We start from the raw sequence: 22,434 nt of genomic DNA, 5'->3' as shown, positions 1-22,434 counted from the left end.
AAATCTTCGTACACGAAGTTTACGCAACGGATCAGATGCAGAGCGAGGAAAATACTTTCTTTCTGTCTTGTGCTTTGTCCGTTACTAATGTGTCCTTTTTTTGTGTTATCAGTAAGGCACGAGGTGTAGTTATAGATGCCGTAGTATCAGTGGCTTATATGACACAGGAGTTAGGACAGACCCTTCTTGTTGCAAACGCAATGTTACGAATCAAAATAATAATCTAGTAACCAAAGGAACGCATGCATAATTGTCTTTCGGATGCTACTAACAGATTACCTGGAAGTACCGGGTGATCAAAAAGTCAGTATAAATTTGAAAACTTAATAAACCACGGAATAATGTAGATAAGAGAGGTAAAAATTGACACACATGCGCCGGCCGGGGTGGCCGAGCGGTTCTAGGCGCTACAGTCTGGAACTGCGCGACCGCTACGGTCGCAGGTTAGAATCCTGCCTCGGGCATGGAGGTGTGTGATGTCCTTAGGTTGGTTAGGTTTAAGTAGTTCTAAGTTCTAGGGGACTGATGACCTCAGAAGTTCAGTCCCATGGTGCTCAGAGCCATTTTTTTGACACACATGCTTGGAATGACATGGCGTTTTATTAGAACCAAGAAAAAAAAACACCCCATATTGCTAGACGCGTGAAAGATCTCTTGCGCGCGTCATTTGGTGATGATCGTGTGCTCAGCCGTCACTTTCGTCATGCTTGGCATCCCACGTCCCCAGACCTCAATCCGTGCGATTATTGGCTTTGAGGTTACCCGAAGTCGCAAGTGTATCGTGATCGCCGACATCTCTAGAGATGCTGAAAGACAACATCCGGCGCCAATGCCTCACCATAACTCCGGACATGCTTTACAGTGCTGTTCACAACATTATTCCTCGACTACAGCTATTGTTGAGGAATGATGGTGGACATATTGAGCATTTCCTGTAAAGAACATCATCTTTGCTTTGTCTTACTTTGTTATGCTAATTATTGTTATTCTGATCAGATGAAGCACCATCTGTCGGACATTTTTTGAACGTTTGTATTTTTTTGGTTATAATAAAACCCCATGTCATTCCAAGCATGTGTGTCAATTTGTACCTCTCTATCTACAGTATTCCGTGATTATTCAGTTTTCGAATTTATACTGACTTTTTGATCACCCGGCATATATCACCTAACAGTAGTCCTTCGTAGTTCATTAAAAATAAAGGAAGGAAATTTGGAGTTCAACGTCACTTGAAACTATTTTCTGGTCTCTAGGAGCAGGACAAGAGTTCAGTTACACGTTGAAGAGAGAGGCGTACCGTCACGGTATTCTTCTGACATGATTCAGGAAAATGCAGTAGTAACCCAGACTGAGGGAACAGACATTCGAACCCATGGCCTAAGGCGTAAGGGGTCAGTGTCTTATTACTGCGATTTATCGATCAATTTTATAACACAAAGTTGAAAAAAAAGGAACAGAGAAAATACTGTACAGATACAGTATTGGGGACAAATTGCTGTAAGCAGTAATTACTGTAACACACCTAGGAGTAGCCACCCAGAGCAATGATCGTCAAACTTCTTTGTCCAAGGGCCAATACTGACATTGTAGAGCGACACCTGGGGCCGCATATGTACGGATCTTACTATTAACTGGTAACCACATAAATTGGTATGGTATGAGTTCTCAGTAGACTAACTATAGTAAGGTCGCCGGCCATGAAGAACTGATCGTTAAAAGTCGGCCTCATCCGGAACGAAACACTTCGTGTCGACTACATAGAAAGAAGGATCATTTATTGTATGATTATATGATAGCGGAACAAACACTGGTAGCAGTTACTTCTGTAAAATATCTGGGAGTATGCGTACGGAACGATTTGAAGTGGAATGATCATATAAAATTAATTGTTGGTAAGGCGCGTGCCAGGTTGAGATTGATTGGGAGAGTCCTTAGAAAATGTAGTCCATCAACAAAGGAGGTGGCTTACAAAACACTCGTTCGACCTATACTTGAGTATTGCTCATCAGTGTGGGATCCGTACCAGGTCGGGTTGACAGAGGAGATAGAGAAGTTCCAAAGAAGAGCGGCGCGTTTCGTCACAGGGTTATTTGGTAAGCCTGATAGCGTTACGGAGATATTTAGCAAACTCAAGTGGCAGACTCTGCAAGAGAGGCTCTCTGCATCGCGGTGTAGCTTGCTGTCCAGGTTTCGAGAGGGTGCGTTTCTGGATGAGGTTGCCCCTACTTATACCTCCCGAGGAGATCACGAATGTAAAATTAGAGAGATTCGAGCGCGCACGGAGGCTTTCCGGCAGTCGTTCTTCCCGCGAACCATACGCGACTGGAACAGGAAAGGGAGGTAATGACAGTGGCACGTAAAGTGACCTCCGCCACACACCGTTGGGTGGCTTGCTTAGTATAAATGTAGATGTATATGTAGACTGTTCTCTTTTCCAAATTGCTGCCACCTTAAGCAATATAAGACACCGTAATTGCCGGACGAACTGCTGTTGTGCTGTCCGTATGAGCGGCTGTTTAATTGATGATGACACTAACTGCACTGACAGTTGTTAGATAAAAATATGGAAACACCGCGAGAAATATATGCTTGAATATAAATACAGAAGCTAGTCAAACTTGAAGGTTGCGCTATTGTATTCGATCACGAATGACACCTGCGCGATATCCTCAATACGTTGCAAATGTCAGCCGTAGTTAGAACAATGTTCTGTGTAGTTGTGAGTGCATTATGTCGGAGATAAGTAAATTCGAATGAGGGAAAATTGTTGGTGATCATACGTTGAATGGTTTCCTAACCCGAAGTGTTTGCTGTTTCAAGAGGCACCATAAAGGAGATTTATACCGCATACAGGGAAAGCGTAAAAACATCATCCGCTATGTCACAACACGTGGGGAAGTATGTGCTGAATGATTGCGACAGACGGTCATTGATGGGGATTGCGACGAAAAATAAGGGGACTACAGCTGCAAAAGTCATTGCAGAACTGAATGTCGCATTCCCGAATACGTCAGTACCAAAGCAACGCGAAGGGAGCTCCATAAGCATGGAACTGCAGGGCGATCTGGACTCCTAAAACCACTCATAAGTGATGCAAACGTCCCTAACAGGAAGACGTAGTGCCGGAGTCATAAGACAAGGAATACGCAACAGAGGGAGAAAGTCATTTGGTCGAATGAGTCTTGTTCCACACGGTTTCCAACTTCTGGCCGAGTTTACGTCCCAAGAATAAAATATAGCGGGTTTCGGTGAGGACCGGGCAGCCATAGCTTAGTACTCCAAGGTTCCATGCTTAGGTCGCAAGGTTGTGTGACTGCCAAGAATTATGTGACCATTTTGGCTGATCAGTTCCATGCTACAATATTTGTTCCCTAATGGTGATGCTTTATTCCAAGATGACAGGGATCAGGTTCACTAAACTCGCATCTTCCAGAACTGGTTTTATTATGGCGAGGGTGAACTGGCGCAAGTCCCCTGACCACCACAGTCGCCAGATCTCAATAGTGTTGAGCCTTTGTGGCCTGCTTTGGAGAGAAGGGCATGTGATCGCTATCTACATCCAACATCCTTTCCTGAGCTTGCCACTATTTAGCAGGAAGAATATTATAAAAAAGCACTCCGTCTTCAGGCCACAAGTGGCCCATCGGAACCATCCGACCACCGTGTCACCCTCACTTAGGATGCAGAAAGGAGGGGCGTGTGGTCAGCACACCGCTCTCCCGGTCGTTACGATGGTTTTCTGTGAGCGGAGCCGCTACTATTCGGTCGAGTAGCTCCTCAATTGGCATCACGAGGGTGAGTGCACCCCGAAAAATGGCAACAGCACGTGGCGGCCCGGATGGTCACCCATCCAAGTGCCGGCCACGCCCGACAGCGCTTAACTTCAGTGATCTGACGGGAACCGGTGTATCCACTGAGGCAAGGCCGTTGCCCCAAGAATATTATAAGATTCCCTCCAAAACAGTACAGGACCTGTATTTATCCTTTCCGAGACGACTGGAAGCTGTTTTGACGGCAAAAGGTTTTCTACGCGGTGATAGGAATGATAACGTGCATTATGCAAGGTGAGACACGATCACAGATGTTTAACAAACGTTTCGAATGTCACTCTTCTTCTACTCATAGCATTGTATTACAGCAGCCTTGATTTAATTTCATATTCCTTGCTTCAAATGAGTATCGTATTTGAAGATGAGTGGCTCTATAATGCGCGTTCACGGATCCATGTTACTTTCGTGTCAATATATATGCCATAGCAGCTGACCGGTACGCAGAGGTAAACCGCAGAATCCACCAACGTCGTTTTAAATTATTACTGCTCCTTTACTTTTGTTTTGTTGCTGGGCAAGGAAACAGCAGAAGCTCGACATTTGTGGATTCGTCTGTTGGTTATTTAATGCACGTTATTATAAAATTATAAAATACGGCTGAGAACCACGGACCGGAATAATAACTGATTCTGGTTGCATCAACCCGTGGGCCGCGGTTTGACGATCGCTGATCCAATGGGATGACCGCGTGAAACGAAGTCCAGCAAAAGCAAATTCCAGGCTAGGAACCGCTGGAAGAATCTTAAGGAAAGTTAATTCAGTTACAAAAGAAATGCCTTAAAAACACTTGTTTGACCGCTTCTTAAGTCTTGCTCGTCGGTCTGGGATACGTATCGGGCTGGATTAATGCAGGCAAGATGCAACACAGAGCAAAACTCTTTCGTGATAACGATTGTTTTTGTCAGCGTAAGAGAATTAGGGAGAAGCTCAACAAACTCCAGTGACAGATGCTACAACAGAGTCGTTGTCCACAACGGAAAGGTTTACTATTTAAATTCCGAGGAGTACGTTGTGGAAGAATTGGCAAACAAATTAAGTTCCTCCCGCATACGTCTTGTGAAATGAACATGACGAAAAACATCGGACGTTCACCAACAGACACTGTTCCCACGCGCCATTCGTCAGCAGAAGAGCGAAGCAGGGGGCAGAGAGTGGCCACCACAAACACCCTCCGCCTCGCATCGTAATGTGGCTTGTGGAGTCTAGAAGTAGATGGCTTGGCTATTTTGTTCCGATTAGTTTGTAGCTTGGGTTAGCAAATAATTGCAAAATATCACACTAGTTGGATTTGTTTTTATTAATCATTAATACTGACAACACCTTCTGGTCTTAGCTCTTAATTCTTGTCAACAATCCAGCTCACTGCACCAATGAGTTCTTAGGTCATCGGTGTTTAAAGCATTCGTCAGCGCATTGCTCCAATTTGCAATAGATTGTAACTCTCATACTCATGTCCAATCTATTCAACGAAATAAATCACTACAGCGAGCCGAACCACTATTAGAAACCCATTTCAAATGTTTACACTTAAGTTTTCTTCTTGTATTATACATGAACTTTGACACATGCAAGCGCTCACGCGAGCGCGTGAGGGCGTTTGTGTGTGTGTGTGTGTGTGTGTGTGCGTGTGTGTGTGTGTGTGTGTGTGTGTGTGTGTGTGTGTGTGTGTGTGTGTGTTAAAAAAATGGTTCAAATGGCTCTGAGCACTATGGGACTTAACATCTGAGGCTATCAGTCCCCTAGAACTTAGAACTACTTAAACCTAACTAGCCCACCCGAGGCAGGATTCGAACCTGCGACTGTAGCGGTCGCGCGGTTCCAGACTGAAGCGCCTAGAACTGGTCGGCCACACCGGCCGGCTGTGTACGTGTACTTGTACGTGTGTGCGAGCGTGCGTGCATGCGTGCGTATATGTGCAAAAAGTGCTTAAGCAAACATGTTTAGTTGTGTTTATCATAAATATGATCTATGAAAGAAGTCACTAAGAGCCGCTTTAGGTTTGTTACAAAGCTGTCTTCGACAACGCTCACTTGAGCTTTCAACACTATTGTTGCATTGCCAGAACCGGAATGACTCTTGCAATGAAATACAAATGAGCTTTCTATGACCTTATGCTATAAAGATGAGAAAATACAATTTACCTGTCCTCTTAGGTATACTCGTATTTTTTCCAAGAGTACTTACAATGCAGTAATGCAAGCTTTCAAATTGTTTAAATTGAAAGCATAGCACTTACACCGTCCTGAGAAAAGAAGCTAAGAAGCAATGAAAGTAATCATAAAGTTTCGTGTAAATTATGACATTCTTTATGTGTACGACTAATCATAGCCGTTCGACGTATTGTGTTCATAGACCCAAACAGTAACTACTTTAATTCAAATTCCTGGAGGGCTTGGAATGTCTTTAACTTCATGTATATGCAATAATTGCAAGATGGCGTGTGACACCGAGGACTTTTAGTTGGGAATGAGAAGTTACCATTTCGGATCTCAACGGCTATCTGTCTGCACTGAACAGTAAGCGGCGCTCCGCCGTGAGTGAGATTTCTAGCACAGTGAAGCGCTCAGCGAAAAGCGGAGACGAAGAGGCCTTCTTGCATATGCTTCCGTTAGCGACCCATAACGACACACAGCATTGAAAATTCAGCTATCAGAGCTTCCACAACATTTAGAACACATAACAAAGCATGTTTATGGCAGACTGAGTCCACGATCGGATGGTTAGAACTGCTCGTCGCTGACGCCGATATACCGTGAGCACACCAGATTTTTAGGTGGGTCGTCTGAAACGAGGTCCAGTCGTGGGAACAAAGCAGAACACTTTTGATTAAGTAAGCAGCGAAATTCGTACTCGTGCCACCAAGCGGTGTCAAATCTAAACGTTATCAACTTAGGAGAATTCCCTGAATGCCAATATTGTTCCCGAGAGCTCGCAGACTGGGCATGGAACACACACCACTGATGAATTTCGAAGCTAACGAGAGTTAAACGTCTGTATCATGGTCGATCACATTCGGTACATCGTAACAAATTTTTGTTTTTGAATAAAAGAAAAACACAACCAGGTTTCAGGACAACAGACCTATCTTGAGCTGCGTAGAATGTCCATACAAATCAACTAACAGGGACTAACATAGTGATTCCCTGATGCATGACATGTAAGGCATAAAATACATCCCGTATGTTCCTACGCCGGCCGGAAAACCTCTCATAGATGAGGGCAATGGTCCAGGCTTAAGATGTCACTAACATGCTTTCGGATCAAGCGAGGTAGCCGGAATTTGTTTTAACATCGGTATGTGATTGGTACGGTTATCGTTATTCAACAGCTCTTGGGTGTCCAGGCGACACAGACTGAGGCGTCTCAGTCTGTGTCGCCTGGCCACCAAGAGCTGTTGCATAACGATTTGATTGACGGATCCTATTATATGGCTACTTCCGTGTATAGCGATTTTACGACTATGACGTGTCGGGGCCTGAAGATGGCATCAATGTAATGCCGAAACTGGTAGAACATAAGAAGTTCATAAAATAAATTTCTGCAACACATACGGCTGTTGGTAAATTATTGCATCAAGAAATAGCTGAATGAAGTCGTCAATGATCGATAACTTCTACAGAAGGTTACAACGGGTGACGAAAAATGGTTATATGCATATGACGTCGAAACCAAGGCCCAAACGTTCCAATCGAAATTGCCTGAAGAGCCATGACCTAAAAAAATTCGATAAATTCGATCACATGTGAAGGCTCTTCTCACTGTTTTCTACGATTACAATGGACTAGTGCATCATGAGTTCCTCTCCTACTGTCAATAAGGAATACTATGCGCCGTCTGCGTCAAGCAATCCAAAGAAAACGACCAGAATTGTGGCAAAACCATTCGTGGTAACTGCATTACGATAATGCTCCCACTCGCACCCCAATCCCTGTTTGTGATTTCTTGGCAAAAAACATAACAGTTACGCTGCCTCAGCCACCGTATTCGCCAGCTGTGGCGCCCTACGACTTCTTTCTATTCCCGAGGCTGAAGAGAACCACGAAAGAACGTTGTTTTGCAACCACTGATGAGATAAAAACAGAGTCGCTTCAGTAATGAACACCATAACGAAAAACGAGTTCCAGAAGTGCCTAAATGATTGCAAAAAAGCGTTGGCACAAGTGTACTATATCTGAGGGGGACTACTTTTAAGGGCACAAAGTTGATGTTCATAAATAAATAAAAATTCTTTAAGCAAACCAAAAATTCCCGTTACTTTTTCATTGCGCTCTATTTATGTAACCATAGACATTGTTTAATTTTGAAATGCTATTCCACCCTATTGGTCAACAAACCGTCCCTACGAAAAGTTATAGTATTCGCTATAGTAGTACGTCAAGTCTTGAGAATTCTTCATCGCCCTCGGCTACAAACGGCTCTTATCCAGTGTGAAAGACGGATGTGGGGAGAGGATTTTTTTTCCAAGTCAGGTGTACGTGCAGCATATACAGAGAATGTTATCCACGACAGACAAAGGCAGGTACAAACGGAACTCGTCGAAAGAAAAGGACGCCTCTGGCGTAGTATGTGGCGATGAGGAGCACTGCCCCGTGGGAAGATGCAGTTCTCGCGCCAGCAATTAAACACAGCCACCGGTCCACGCGGACAAAAGCACGCCACGGCTAGAAAAACTCGTGAGAGGACGAGCGTCGCCCTGGGACCGGCCGAAGACAGGTCCGAAGACAACGGCGGACGTCCGCAAAAACAGTCCCGCCTCGCAGGAGGAAAGCAGTCGGCCTCTCATTATCGGCCGAGCATATGCATATCGGCGTACGCTACCTGGCAGCAGCCAGTGAGGTAAAAAAAAAAATAAAAGAAAGGGGAAACACGGGACAGACGCGGCGCGTATTCATAATTACCCGCGCGCCCTCTGGCCGAAAACAAAAAACTATCGCGAGTTCCGGGTCGGGCACTTCGCGACGTGGCCAGCAGGCAAAAACGCCGCACACGTCATCCTGGGGGGGGGGGGGGGGGGGGGGAGGGGGGGGACGTGGAAGGGGGCTGCATTTTTTTCGCACTAGCCGAGGGGTCGCAGCCCCCTCGGACCGACCGACCCACCACCCGTCGCATTCGCCAATAGCGGGGGACGGTCTCTGCCGGTTTGTTCGCCGCGACCAATGAAAAAGGCTCCCCTCCCTAACCTACCCTAACGAGGGGACGTTCGAGCTTCCGCGCCCCACTACCACTTTTTAAATATCGCCAGCGGATTTGCAGGGTAGTGCGGACAAAAGTTTTTACCCCCTTCCGTCGCCCCTTCCCCTCGCCACCTTCTCGTCCCACCAATTTCTTTTCAACATGGCCTTCGTATAGTCGCTGCCACGCGCTCACTTGAACAGAGACCGCTTTTTGTTCTCCGGAGGTCTTGCACGCGCGCGGCAACAGTATTTAGACGCTCTCTTTTCATTCACAGCTTGCTTCGTTTACCTCGAAATAACGACTACACACACATAACGGCTAGCAACGGCTTTTCAGTGTCTTATTTTCTCCGGTAACAACACACTGAAATTTATACAGGCAGTTTTTGTGCTGCCGAAGGCATCCCCATAGCAGTATTACTAACGGTCAGGGACGCCAGCCGCGGTTGAAATACTTATTCGGCGACTGCTTTTTGTGGCTCGTCTCTGAGCGTTGTCGTTGTATCTGAAGAAGTACTCTCCTTTCCTCTGCTTCTTACTTCAACATCCCGAAAGATGTAGACATTAATTTGTTGCAGTTTTATTTCGTACGATTTCGTCCTCTCTGTATTATTCCTTTTCTCCGTGCCCTTTTGCAGTTCAATCACGTACTTATTTACTGCGTATCCACTTTCTTTCCCCACCAATGTGGCAATGGACTTGTGAGGGGCTCTACACTACATAAATGCGAAAACAATCGATTTTAAACAGGAAAATAAGATTGAAATTTTTATGTGTATAAAGAAAGATTTCCCACAGAAGAGCTCATCATCCGTCACAAAACCCCAATCTTTTCACTTGAGATTTTTACATTGTTTATTGTCCTTAACCCTTCATATAATTCCCCTGCAGTTTTTCAATACAGAATTATTTTTATTCTTCTTCCTTCTCTCGATTTAAGCAAGTAAAGGTGTCTGATGACGCGAATTAGCTTAGAGATGGATGGCATATAATATTTTTACAGCAATAAATACAACTGGAAGAAAATTTTGAGTCGATTCTTTTTAACCTTCTGGCTACAGAATAGGCAGTTTTAGAATGCTGCAACATTCCCTTTGCGAGTTTTCAGAGATGTTTAGCCCCGCAGAGCCTATCTATAACTATTACCCGTGAACGTGCAGACCACCAATTGGTTGTTTTCGAAGATGGAGAAACTGTCAAATCATATACTATATTAAAAGAAGACTGACATCGCACGTAGGAACTGCACTACCGCTCATAAATTTTAATAAACATGATAACTGCCATCTAATTCCCTGCAGATACCATATAATAACGTGGCTAAGGTTGAGTAAACAAAGTAATGGTACAATAATGTTAACCATGTCAGGCTTATGTGTTTGTTTTCATTTACATGCAATATTATCCAGAACAGTGTAATGTACATACAAATTAGTTACCTAAACTGGTATGTTTGTTTACCTGTGTGACGAATTAATGCCTACTCCATACTCTCCTGTTGTTACCTGTAATGTGATGTCGGCGATGTATTTCAAGCAGTGGTTGGTACGACACGCACTGTATGATTACTGCACTCCAGCTCCTTAGTGACAGTAAGCACATCGTTATTAATGCTCCAAGAATTGAGATATCCATAAACAAACACGCTGCAATTGAAGCACTCAGACAAGTAGGTTTGTCTATGCCCCAAATTGGGGAGCAATGTGACGTGTCTATAGGGGAAATGCAATATACCCTTTAGCACTTGAAGGTACAGAAGTAATAATAAGGACCTACCACAGCAACCATGTAAAACAACTAAAATTGATGACACAATCCTTAGTATTGATAGTAAGAGAAATATGCACAAATTCGCGCAGAATTGGTAGAAATTAATGCGAAAAACATATCTGTTGTAACAGTAAAAAGATACCGGCTTGAATGGAACGTGTGACAGCGAGAAGACCCTAAGCCCGTAAATAAAAAGAAGAGACTTAAATCTGTTCACAGATGAATCGAAATTCGAGATTTTTTTGTACCAAGAGGCCATTTGTTTGTCGATCTGAAGAAGAAAGGGTGGCCCAGCAGTGAATTCTACCTACAGTTAAACGCGGTAGGAGTTCTTTTCTGGTTTGGGGGTGTTTTGGAGGAGATAGAATTTGTGACACTGTGAAAACAGAAGGGTGTATGGGCCAGAAGCAGTACCATCGGTTACTTGAGTATCGTACGATACCATGCGAATTGCGCTTAATAGGAAATGGGTTCGCATTACAACCGGATAATGACCTAAAACATCGGTTGGCGTTATGTAAGTAGCAGACTGCACCAAATGAAAAATAGAGGAGACTGAAAGATTTGGTGTGGCTGTCCCAAATCTCTGATTATAATCCTATTGAAATGGTCTGGGATGAAATGAACAGACATATCCGGAAAGTTCACATAAAAAGTAAGGAACGTCTCTAGAACGTCGTCAAGGATGAGTGGAACCATATACCTACAAAAACTTGTTGACCGCATGGCTCAAAAATGGCTCTGAGGACTATGGGACTTAACATCTGAGGTCATCAGTCCCCTAGAACTTAGAACTACTTAAACCTAACTAACCTAAGGACATCACACACATCCGTGCCCCAGGCAGGATTCGAACCTGCGACCGTAGCAGTCGCGCGGTTCCGGACTGAATCGCCTAGAACCGCTCGGCCACCGCGGCCGGCTGTTGACCGCATGCCTCGAGTTTATGAGCAGCCACTGAATCCAAGGGAGGATACTCTGATGAAAGAAAAATACAATATTTCATTTTGTATTATATATGTTTAAATGTATATAGTTACATTTTTGGAGAAATAAAGTTTTGCTTCTGTTCGTATTTGAAACATCGGACAATAGTCACGGTTTATTGGAATTACTGAGCGGTGCTGTACGCTTCCACTGAATCTAATCTGACTCAATAATTTGTGAAATGCGGTTCGTCTACGAAATGTAAGAGTATTATTCTTCAGCTTGTAACAACAAGAAAGCTCCTGCAAACTGGCACGGGACGTTCTCGATACAGGCTGTAAAGATGACAAGTATCCAAGCTACAGAACACAAAGGCCCAGTCCATCATGTGCCACAGACACTTTTATGGCTTGGCCGAGTTTTTCACAGGCCAATATGGAAGAGAATTCGATATTGTCCGAGAGGCGTGGAGTTTGAAACGCCACTTAGCAACTGCACGAAATTGATAGACTGATGCCGGATTGAAAGGAATAACAATAAAAACAAGAAAAATTATATTCTAAAACAATGAAAAGTATTTTATAAATTTTTAAAAAATGTATGTCTATTAGTTCGCTTGTATCGGTTAAACCCATTGTGAATATCCTTTTCACTTTAACTGTGTTGTTTTACTGAAGTATACGTTGCAATTGTAATTCTCTACGGGAAGATGTCTGCATATGAACCACTGAAAAAGTAGTATGTTAGCGTTCTTGCGTGTGGACGCAAAACGGTGTAACTGCTTTCAGAATAATCACGAACAAATAATTTCCGTATTCCTTTGCTAATAAAATGCATATCAGTTAGTCTTCTAGGGAACACATACTTACTAACAATTGCGAGCCAACTTCCCACCGAACAGTGTACGAGACTATGAATTAGCACGCCATATTTTTCTTTAATGGTCACGAAAAATATGTGAGGTCTCCACTTGCATTTAGTTCGAGTCAGTTATCCGCGCGAGTACGGCACACTGTTGGCTTGCCTACCGCGTGATGCTATTTACTCGACGCAAAGTATTCTCACTGGGCGCTAGTACTGCGCTCGCCAACAACTGCCCAGCGCGTACTGTTAATAGAACTGTGGCAGACTAACGCTTCACTACCTCTCACGCCTCGAGTACTGCTGCTGTTCTGTCACTATGTTTCTTTTTCTCTTTGTCTTTGGACCTTCTCACTTTTACTAACAAAATTACCAAATAAAAAGAAATAAAAAGAAACAAGCCACTCTTGATTTGTAGCGTCACAAGGAGGTCTGTTTCAAAAATACCGAAAAAGTTTCACTTTCCCACTTCGGTGAAAATGATCACCCTGTAAAGTAACATATCAAAACAGCAACACAAGAGCTAGCAATAAAAAGCATGAAACTTCCTGGCAGATTAAAACTGTGTGCCGGACTGAGACTCGAACTCGGGACCTTTGCCTTTCGCGGGCAAGTGCTCTACTAACTAAGCTACGTAAGCACGAATCACGCGCCGTCCTCATAGCTTTAATTCCGCCAGTACCTCGTCTCCTACCTTTCAAACTTCACAGAAGCTCTCCTGCGAACCTTGAAGAACTAGCACTTCTGAAAGAAAGGATATTGCGGAGACAGGCCTAGGAAGGTTTCCAGAATGAGATTTTCAATCTGCAGTGGAGTGTGCGCTGATATGAAACTTCCTGACAGATGAAAACTGTGTGCCGGACTCTGAACCTTTGCAGGAGAGCTTCTGTGAAGTTTGGAAGGTAGGAGACGAGGTACTGGCGGAGTTAAAGCTGTGAGGACAGGGCGCGAGTCGTGCTTGGGTAGCTCAGTTGATGGCCGTGAGGGATCGGCCTAAGGTGCTGCAGGCATGGACTGTGCGAATGGACCCGGCGGAGGTTCGAGTCCTCCCTCGGGCATGGGTGTGTGTCTGTGTTTGTCCTTCGGATAATTTAGGTTAAGTAGTGTAAGCTTAGGGACTGATGACCTTAGCAGTTAAGTCCCATAAGATTTCACACACATTTGAACATTTTTAAACAAATGCAACGAACATTATCGAACAAAAGTCGGTAGAGCACTTGCCCGCGAAAGGCAAAGGTCCCCAGTTCGAGTCTCGGTCCGGCACACAGTGTTAATCTGCCAGGAAGTTTCATACGTAGCAACGTTCGCTGAACGGCGGGTGAGGAGACACTGTTGGTAGCCCCTTGGTTAATCTGGGCGATCAGTTGCTCAACAGTTGTTCGTCTGCTCGTCTGCTCGTCTGTTCGTCGGTACTAATCTACGCAGCCGTCGTTTATCCCTGTTATCTATGGCCCCTGGTGCACCACAGTTGCCTTGGCGCTGGCAGTCGAACAGTTTACAAACGTAGCCGTTTCGGAAAATAATATGCAAATAACATGCTCTATGCCGGCCTCTGTGGCCGAGTGGTTCTAGGCGCTTCAGTCTGGAAACGCGCTGCTGCTGCGGTCGCAAGTTCGAATCTTGCCTCGACATGGATGTGTGTGTTGTCCTTAGGGTAATTAGGTTTAAGTAGTTCTAGGTTCTAGGGGACTGATGCCTCAGATGTTAAGTCCCATAGTGCTTTGAACCATTTGAACATGCCCTTTAGGATGTCGTTCCGTTTCCACCATACGACAATCACTGCACTTCTTTACGTGTCCCGCACACACGCTTTACATACCCTCCACTGCTAACGCCGCCATCTGCAGTCTGTGAGTGGTTACTGCACATTGACGTCGAGCACAGGCGGGGGTCACATTAATGTGACTGGACTGTGTAGTGGCACGCTGCTCCTAAAACTTCCTGGTAGCTTAATTTCAGGACACTTCAGCAATATCCTTTCTTCCTGAAGTGCTAGTGTTCCAATGTTCGCAGGAGAGCTTCTGTGAAGTTTGGAAGGCAGGAGACGAGGTACTGGACGAAGTAAAGCTGTGAGGACGTTCGTGAGCCGTGCTTGGGTAGTTCAGTTGGTGGCCGGTACGGTAGCTCAGCGTGTGCGGTCAGAGGGCCTTCTGTAATAAAAACTGAGTGAAAGGATCGATGATGAACTCGGACGGGTGTCATGGAATGTAGGTCCCGAACAAATGACAATCACGAACAAAATGAGATAAAATAAAAAGGTTGATAGAGCACTTCTCCGTGAAAGGCCAAGGTTCCGAGTTCGAATCTCGGTCCGGCACACAGTTTTAATCTGCCAGGAAGTTTCATATCGGAGCACACTCTGCTGTAGAGTGAAAATTTCACTCTGAACGCTGCTTCTACCTTACCTTAAACCTGTGATGATAATCGAAGACGTTCTAACAGTTTTAGACAATCGAGGCAGTTGTCGCAGTGCGTTTTAGTAGATGCAGGATCTACCTCTGTGTTATCCTCAAGTATCGTCACACAACAGCACAACAGTACTAAAAGCATAAAGGTTAAATTTAACTGGATATGGCTTCTGTGCTTCTTGCTGGACCCTCGATCTAACCTGAAGATCATCATCCCTAACTGAACCAATTTAATAAGTACATTAATTCTTTCGTGTCAGACCTGGTAAATGACATTTTATGGTGAAGAGCAAGTCAACGTTTTTCTTATACCGCTTCTCCATTGCCAGTAGAGCTGGATTATGATGAAGCTTATTACAGGATGGTGACGTAGTACCAAGTCACACACCGATACGCCTCTTACATGGCGAGAAGCCTCGTCCTCTTGTGTGGAGATGTAAAAGAAAAATTTTGTACTAGGAAAATGAAGTTTTTCATCGTTTAAAGTTGACGCAGGAGAAAATTCCTTGCAGTAAATTTCATCATCGTGTCTACAAGCAAACTTCAGATATGCATTAATTCCGCAACTATCAGACCACTCATGTCAATGCGTCTAATTCTGAAGCAGCATCACAAACTAAAAACTTGTCTGCGGAAAGAGCAGATATTTTCACTCGAGTCATCATTTGGACTTTGATCTGCATATCGAGGGCTTCAATAATTTTTTCTGGATTCTAAGGCAAAGTCGCTGAGCTGCCAAGGGAAGAACATGGAAAGCGCGAAAAAAGAGGAAACACATAGTAAAAAACATTTTTAAGTATACTTTTGCATACTTATCATGAGGTTGTGTTTGATACAGAGTTCGTTGAGTATTTACGACCCTTCTCGCATGCTGAGAATGTTATACGATGCGTTACTTGTAGTAATTAAGAAATCTAAGTTGTAATATACTCTTCTTCTCTTTAAATCAGTAAAATGTCAAAAACTGAGAGGAATGTACGACGAGATCGTTCCAATTCGAGCTGCAACATATATATCGAAGGGAACATCAAGTACTTATTTCTGCGATAGATACAGTAAAACTTTGATATTTGAAAGGGAAGGAGATTATCGTTTGACGGTACGTCGACGTCGAACTCGTTAAAGACGGAGCGCCAGATCGAAGACGCGAAGGATAGGGCAGGAAAATTGCCATGGTCGTTTCAAAAGATTCATCTCAGCTTTTGGAAATGTTTCAGCTACACAGAGGACTGAATACTGCAGCTTACTGCTGAAGATGATTCCTCTGGAGATGATATGTCGTGCCCTCCCTTTGAGCGGAGAGAGGAGAACCTGTTGCCTGATGAGGAATAATCAAGATGAAAACTCGGCATAACTCAGACACGCTGAAAGCTGTATCACAAAAAGCAACATCAAGAGCAAGAAAACAAGTTGCAAGATCCTTGTAATATCGTATTTGTTTCATACACGGACAAAGAGTTGGCTTCGGTACTATGCAACATGCAGCAGGAGGGAGATAGCGAGTTTAGGTAGTCAGGATAACTCTGCAGACTCGTGTTGTGCGCTAAAAGTAACTTGTACGTTGAGACTAGTGGGATCCATTGGTGATTTATATTTCTCTATATGGCTGATATTAATTTTAAACTAAATATTTGTCCCGTTCGTGAAGTAGGAAATCACGGCACAGTTGAATTCCCATCGCACCTAGCAATTGTTGCCAGCACTGGTCATGCGTTCCTGCTGCGGCAGAGAGCATTCGTAACCGCAAAGTTGGCTAGTGCAGTGCCACACTGAGGCTAGGTGTCATAATGTGTGACACTGAGGAGCTAGTCGTTGTTGAGTGAAGGAAGTGACATCAACTTGAAGAGAGCGCTGTGGGCCGTGGACTGTGGCAGAGAAGGCTTCGCATATGGCACCGCGCCGTGCATGCTGCGCCAGCCGATCTCGTTTTTGGGTCGGTGCGGCTAACCCAGGGAATTTGTCGGAGATAGCGAGAATATGAAGATGGTGGAGGGGGCAGCTACTGTAATCATCAGAGGCAGCCGTAGCAGAAGCGTGAGTGTCGATAAGGCTATTCAAATAGGAATTTCCTAAGAGGGAGCCTGCTGGACGTGCCGAAGCCAGGAAGATCGTCCAGCAAAGCAATGAGGAATCCTGCTCGACGCTGGGGCCTTGGTCGGTGGTGGCTTGCTGTCAACATAGGGCATCGGTTCCAGCCTGAACGAGCGGACGGTGTTTGGCTTCGTGTATCCTGTAAATATGGCGCTACCAGGATAGTTATTCAAATGGTTCATATGGCTCTGAAGACTATGGGACTTAACATCTGAGGTCATCAGTCCCCTGGACTTAGAACTACTTAAACCTAACTAACATAAGGACATCACACACAGCCATTCCCGAGGCAGGATTCGAACCTGCGACCGTAGCAGTCGCGCGGTCCGGACTAAAGCGCCTAGAACCGCTGGGCCACCGCGGGCGGCTACGAGTTATTATTAGCGGCAGAGTGTCTTCGTCTACGATAGTTAAGGGAGATTGTGCCGGCTGTGGTCTGTGCAAATCTTTGTAATGCAGACAATTGTGTCTGCCTTGATCAGGACGAATGAAGCAAGAGGTCACAACTACGGCGAGGCCACTGTAGGACCCAGTGCATTAATCCTTGAGAACCTGGATCTTATGTATAGTATTCATTGGATTTCCACTTCTCATTTATTGTGGCTATCATCAGCAATATCTGGCCTTTGTTGGTGTCCAACAGGAAAGACAACGATATCTGTCGCCGTGGTCATGCGGGAACACTCGGTCATGTAATGCTAACTTGATTTTGTCCATAATGATTATGAGGTGCCATTGTAAAGATCTGTGTTAAAATTTCGGCTCTGTCGCATGTTTACTGGCTAAATAACACTAGAACTTAGGCGCTTCGAAGGCCAAGTAACCATCTTAAGAATTACTGTACAAGGAACCTCTAAGAGCGACCCATATAAAACATAAACAAGAGCAATAAAAGTAATAAAATAATGTGGCTACTTCCCTTGCAGCGGTGTATTCTTAAGATGTACCTCCACATCACAGTCAGCTGATGATTTTTTATGTGTTGACGGTGATGTGGATGTACATCTTAAGAAGAAACGATTGCAAGGGAAGAAGCCACATTATTTTATTATCTTTATTGCTGTTGTTTGTGTTTGGTATACGTCGCTCTTAAGAGGTTTTTTGTACAGTAGTTTTGAAGCTGAAGGCTTGGCCTTCGAAAAGCGTTAATTCCATTTTTTCACCCTGTAAATACGCGAGTCGAAATTTTAATGTTAACGTCCAACTAGTTTTAACTGTGAGGCCTGTAATAGAGTTAGGGAACGTAGCAAGACAAACCAATCTTTACTTGAAGTTTTGAGAAATCGCGACTGTTGAACGATTGCTAACATCACTCTCCCACCCGACATGAAAAAGACAAATATGCGAGGACACTGCATTGCTTTTGGTGATATGTATTGTTTAGCGATAGAGCAATGGTTCGATTCCAGGAAAAATGAAAGTTATAGTTTTACGTTTTGTCGCCATTAGAATCATTAAAGATGATGCATGTGTTCAGTTGGAGCAAGGTACGTCCTTCTCATCTTTAAGAATCCATCCTACATTCAATTGAAATGACTTAATTGGGTAGAAAATCTCAAGAGTAGAGTCTGCGGCTTAACCGGAAATGATTTTTGACTGTTCTTCAATTTGTCATCTTTCATTCGCGAAGTGTTAGTGTCGTTTTCAGAACCAGGAGAGAGATACTGGGCCTGGATTGCTCAGTCAGCAATAGCACTGTCCGTAAAATCCAAGGTGCCGGGAACGATTACCGGTCCAACACATAACCGAAATTTTCACGCAGTTTGTGTTGCGTCTTAACTATAAAAGTTTAGTGTTGGTAGCTGTAGTAGAATATACCGTCGTATTTCAGTTATTGATGAGATTTGTGTTGCGTCTTAACTATAGAAGTTCAATGTTGGTAGCTGTATTAGAATATACTGTCGTATTTCAGTTGTTGATGAGACGGAGAGGGTGCAACCTGGCGCCACCATAACAGACTATACCTCTCAAACAGCACCAAGGAGCCACCAAGCTCAGCGTCCCCACCTCACACATGTATCACATACCCTCACTCCATGTGACACTACAGAGATATTTGAGATGTAACACAAGAGATTTGTTTGTGGTCTATCAAACGGATCCTTCCGCACTTTCCTCCATCTTCATCCTTCCTCGGAACAGCATATCATGTATTAGCTACGTCAGCTACAAACCCGGGTAGGCGACTTACAGATACAAGATTTTCGAAAATTTGGGTCATGTTCCACCCAAAAGCGGAAAGAAACATAGGAAGACGTTTAGGGAAAAAAAGAAGATGACGTGGTCACTGGAGACGAAGCACAAGGATCGAGAAGGTGATCATCACTCGTGTCGTTTTGAAAGAAGGCGTCCATGTATTCGCCTTAAGCGATTTAAAAAAAAAAAAAAAAAAAACAACCACAGAGTCTAAATCTGAATGACCGGACTGTGATGTGAGGCCCGTTCCCACTCCATGTGGTTTCAATGTTTCAACAACTGCGTCACTTAACTTGATGGGTTTAGTCATTGGTTTGGTTACTCTTTGAGACGCGAAAATCCCTTTCACATAGCAGGGCAATTATCGATCACTAGTCGCAAAACACGTAAACGAAACTAATGTTTCTAGTAATCATATACAATCTCTTGCGCAAGTGAAGAAAATTAAAATTTGTTTCTGATTATTAAACAGAACTCATAAATGCTTCCGATATTAACATTCGCGTCGTAAAGTACAGAAACAAAGAAAAAAATTGGAATACAGCTAGTTAATTTCTGGAGTGTTCTTACATGAAATTCTGGAGTAAGCATGAAGTCCAGACGGATAACAAGCTACCACGTGAAAGATACGTAATCCTTTGCATAAATTACCCCAACAGAGCTAACGTCCTGAGGTTCTCTTCCTCTGTGGCTTCCTTCCTCTGCGTTGCTTAGCGTTCCTCGCTGCGTGAATACCCAGTGCTGTACCGCCGCAGCTCAAGGAGAGCAACCTGCCTGCCAGTTATGAATGGACTAGCCGGTCCAATACGGCTTTCGGCTGTTGCCACACGGACAGAGAGGAAGCTGGTAATAATGACATAACTCATCTCTGCCGCCGCCGTAATCAGTTGTGCACGGACGGAAGAGTTATGCAGAAATATTATTTTCACAAAGAAGCTATATGACAACCGTATAAGTTTCAACACCCCCCCCTCCCCCCTCCCCAGGCCATGAACCATGGACCTTTCCGTTGGTGGGGAGGCTTGCGTTCCTCAGCGATACAGGTAGCCGTGCCGTAGGTGCAACTACAGTGGAGAGGTATCCGCTGAGAAGCCCAGACAAACGCGTAGTTCCTTAAAAGGGGCAGCAGCTTTTTCATTAGTTACAGGGGCAAAAGTCTGCGTGACTGACTGATCTGGCCCTGTAACATCAACCGAAAGGGCCTTGATGAGGTGGTACTGCGAAAGGCTGAAAGCAAGGGGGAACTCCCGACGCCATGCAGCTCTACTGTATGGTTAAATGTTGATGACATCCTCTTGGATAAAATATTCCGGAGGTAAAATAGTCTCCCATTCGGATCTCTGGGCGGGGACTACTCAGGTGGAAGTCGCTATCAGGAGAAACAAAACTGCCGTTCTACGGATTGGACGGTCTAAGGCGCTGCAGTCATGGACTGTGCGGCTAGTCCCGGCGGAGGTTCGAGTCCTCCCTCGGGCATGGCGTCCGTCATCCTCGCAACGAGATCGCACAAACCTGTCTCATATCTCACTCGCAGGCTGGCCGCACATAGTTGTGACTCCTGCGATGTTAGAACCTGCGAACGCTCCCATTCAAAATGATCGACGGATCACCATCAAACACCTCACTGCTCAACTGGACGTCTTTGTTGGTACTGCTGACACACACGTCCACCTTGTGGGGTACTCAAAGGTGTCTGCCCACTGGGTTCCTTGCTGCCTAACAGAAGATCATAGAGAGCAATGAAGGACGTCTGTGCCGAAATGCTTGCGCGTTACGAGGGTGAACGCGACAATTTTTTGTTGAACATCGTCATAGGCAGTTGATCATGAGTTCATCGCTTCGAACCGGAAACAAAACGGCAATCCATGGAGAGGCGCACATATTACCTATGGACGCACGTGCCGACTTCCACCTGTTTGGTTCAATGAAGGATGTACTCCGCGGAAAACAGTATATGGATGATGGGAAGGTTATTGATGCAACAACACGATTGCTCCGACGTCGATCAGTAGAGTGGTACCAAGCGTGTATACACGTCCTCTCAGTAAGGTGGCGTACGGCCGTCGCGTTGTAGCCAAAAGAGTTGGGAATAATGCGGTATGTTGGAATCTTGAATAACGCAGCCTGTTTTCAGAAAAAAAGTGTTGAATTACTCTATGTGATTAAAAGTACCCGGACACCGCCAAAAACATACGTTTCCCATACTAGGTGCATTGTGCTGCCGCCTACTGCCAGGTACTCCATATCAGCGACCTCAGTAGTCATTAGACACCGTGAGAAAGCAGAATGGGGCACTCCGCGATACTCACGGACTTCGAACGTGGTCGGGTGATTGGGTGTCACTTGTGTCATACGTCTGTACGCGAGATTTCAACACTCCTAAACATCCCTACTGTTGTAGTTGACTGAAGAGCCAACACTGTTTTTACTATTGGAGACCGAAATGCACGCGTTTAGCTCACGAAGACTGGCGTGAGGAGAGAAGGACTATACTGACGTGAGGTCTGGAACATGACAAGGAATTAGAATTCAGAAAGCGCACGTAATTACTTTGATACTTAACTTTAATCCATTAATGATGAACATCGCTCTTGACGGTACTTGATTCACAATATTATCTGTTCAGAAGACATATAGTAACTGAATATGGCGCCTTGCTAGGTCGTAGCAAATGACGTGGATGAAGGCTATACTAAACTGTCGCCTCGGCAAATGAGAGCGTATGTAGTCAGTGAACCATCGCTAGCAAAGTCGGCTGTACAACTGGGGCGAGTGCTAGGGAGTCTTTCTAGACTAGACCTGTCGTGTGGCGGCGCTCGGTCTGCAATCACTGATAGTGGCGACACGAGGGTCCGACGTATACTAACGGACCGCGGCCGATTTAAAGGCTACCACCTAGCAAGTGTGGTGTCTGGGGGTGACACCACATCTACATCCACTGTTTCCGACGTGATAGTGAAGTGGAAACGTGAAGGGACACGTACAGCACACAATCGTACAGGCCGGCCTCGTCTATTGACTGACTGAGACCGCCGACACTTGAAGAGGGTCGTAGTGTGTAATAGGCAGACATCTGTCCAGACCATCACACAGGACTTCCAGAGTGCATCGAGGTTCACTGCAGGTACTATGACAGTTAGGCGGGAAGTGAGAAAACTTGGATTTCATGGTCGAGCG

At 44.7% G+C, this 22,434-nt stretch overlaps 1 protein-coding gene and 1 pseudogene across 1 annotated transcript in view; both read right to left on the bottom strand.

Annotated features, from left to right (window-relative positions):
* The window catches only part of LOC124568955 (NGFI-A-binding protein homolog), a 350,306-nt gene that overhangs the window by 207,124 nt on the left and 120,748 nt on the right, over nucleotides 1-22,434 (bottom strand). The gene's annotated exons all lie outside the window — the stretch shown is intronic.
* LOC124555401 lies at nucleotides 3,815-3,932 on the bottom strand (annotated as a pseudogene).

The sequence above is a fragment of the Schistocerca americana genome, chromosome 1 (genome assembly GCF_021461395.2).
Source record: "Schistocerca americana isolate TAMUIC-IGC-003095 chromosome 1, iqSchAmer2.1, whole genome shotgun sequence".
In the NCBI taxonomy this organism is placed as follows: Eukaryota; Metazoa; Arthropoda; class Insecta; order Orthoptera; family Acrididae; genus Schistocerca; species Schistocerca americana.
Note: the sequence above shows the minus strand (reverse complement) of the source record. Positions and strands in the feature narration are given on the sequence as shown.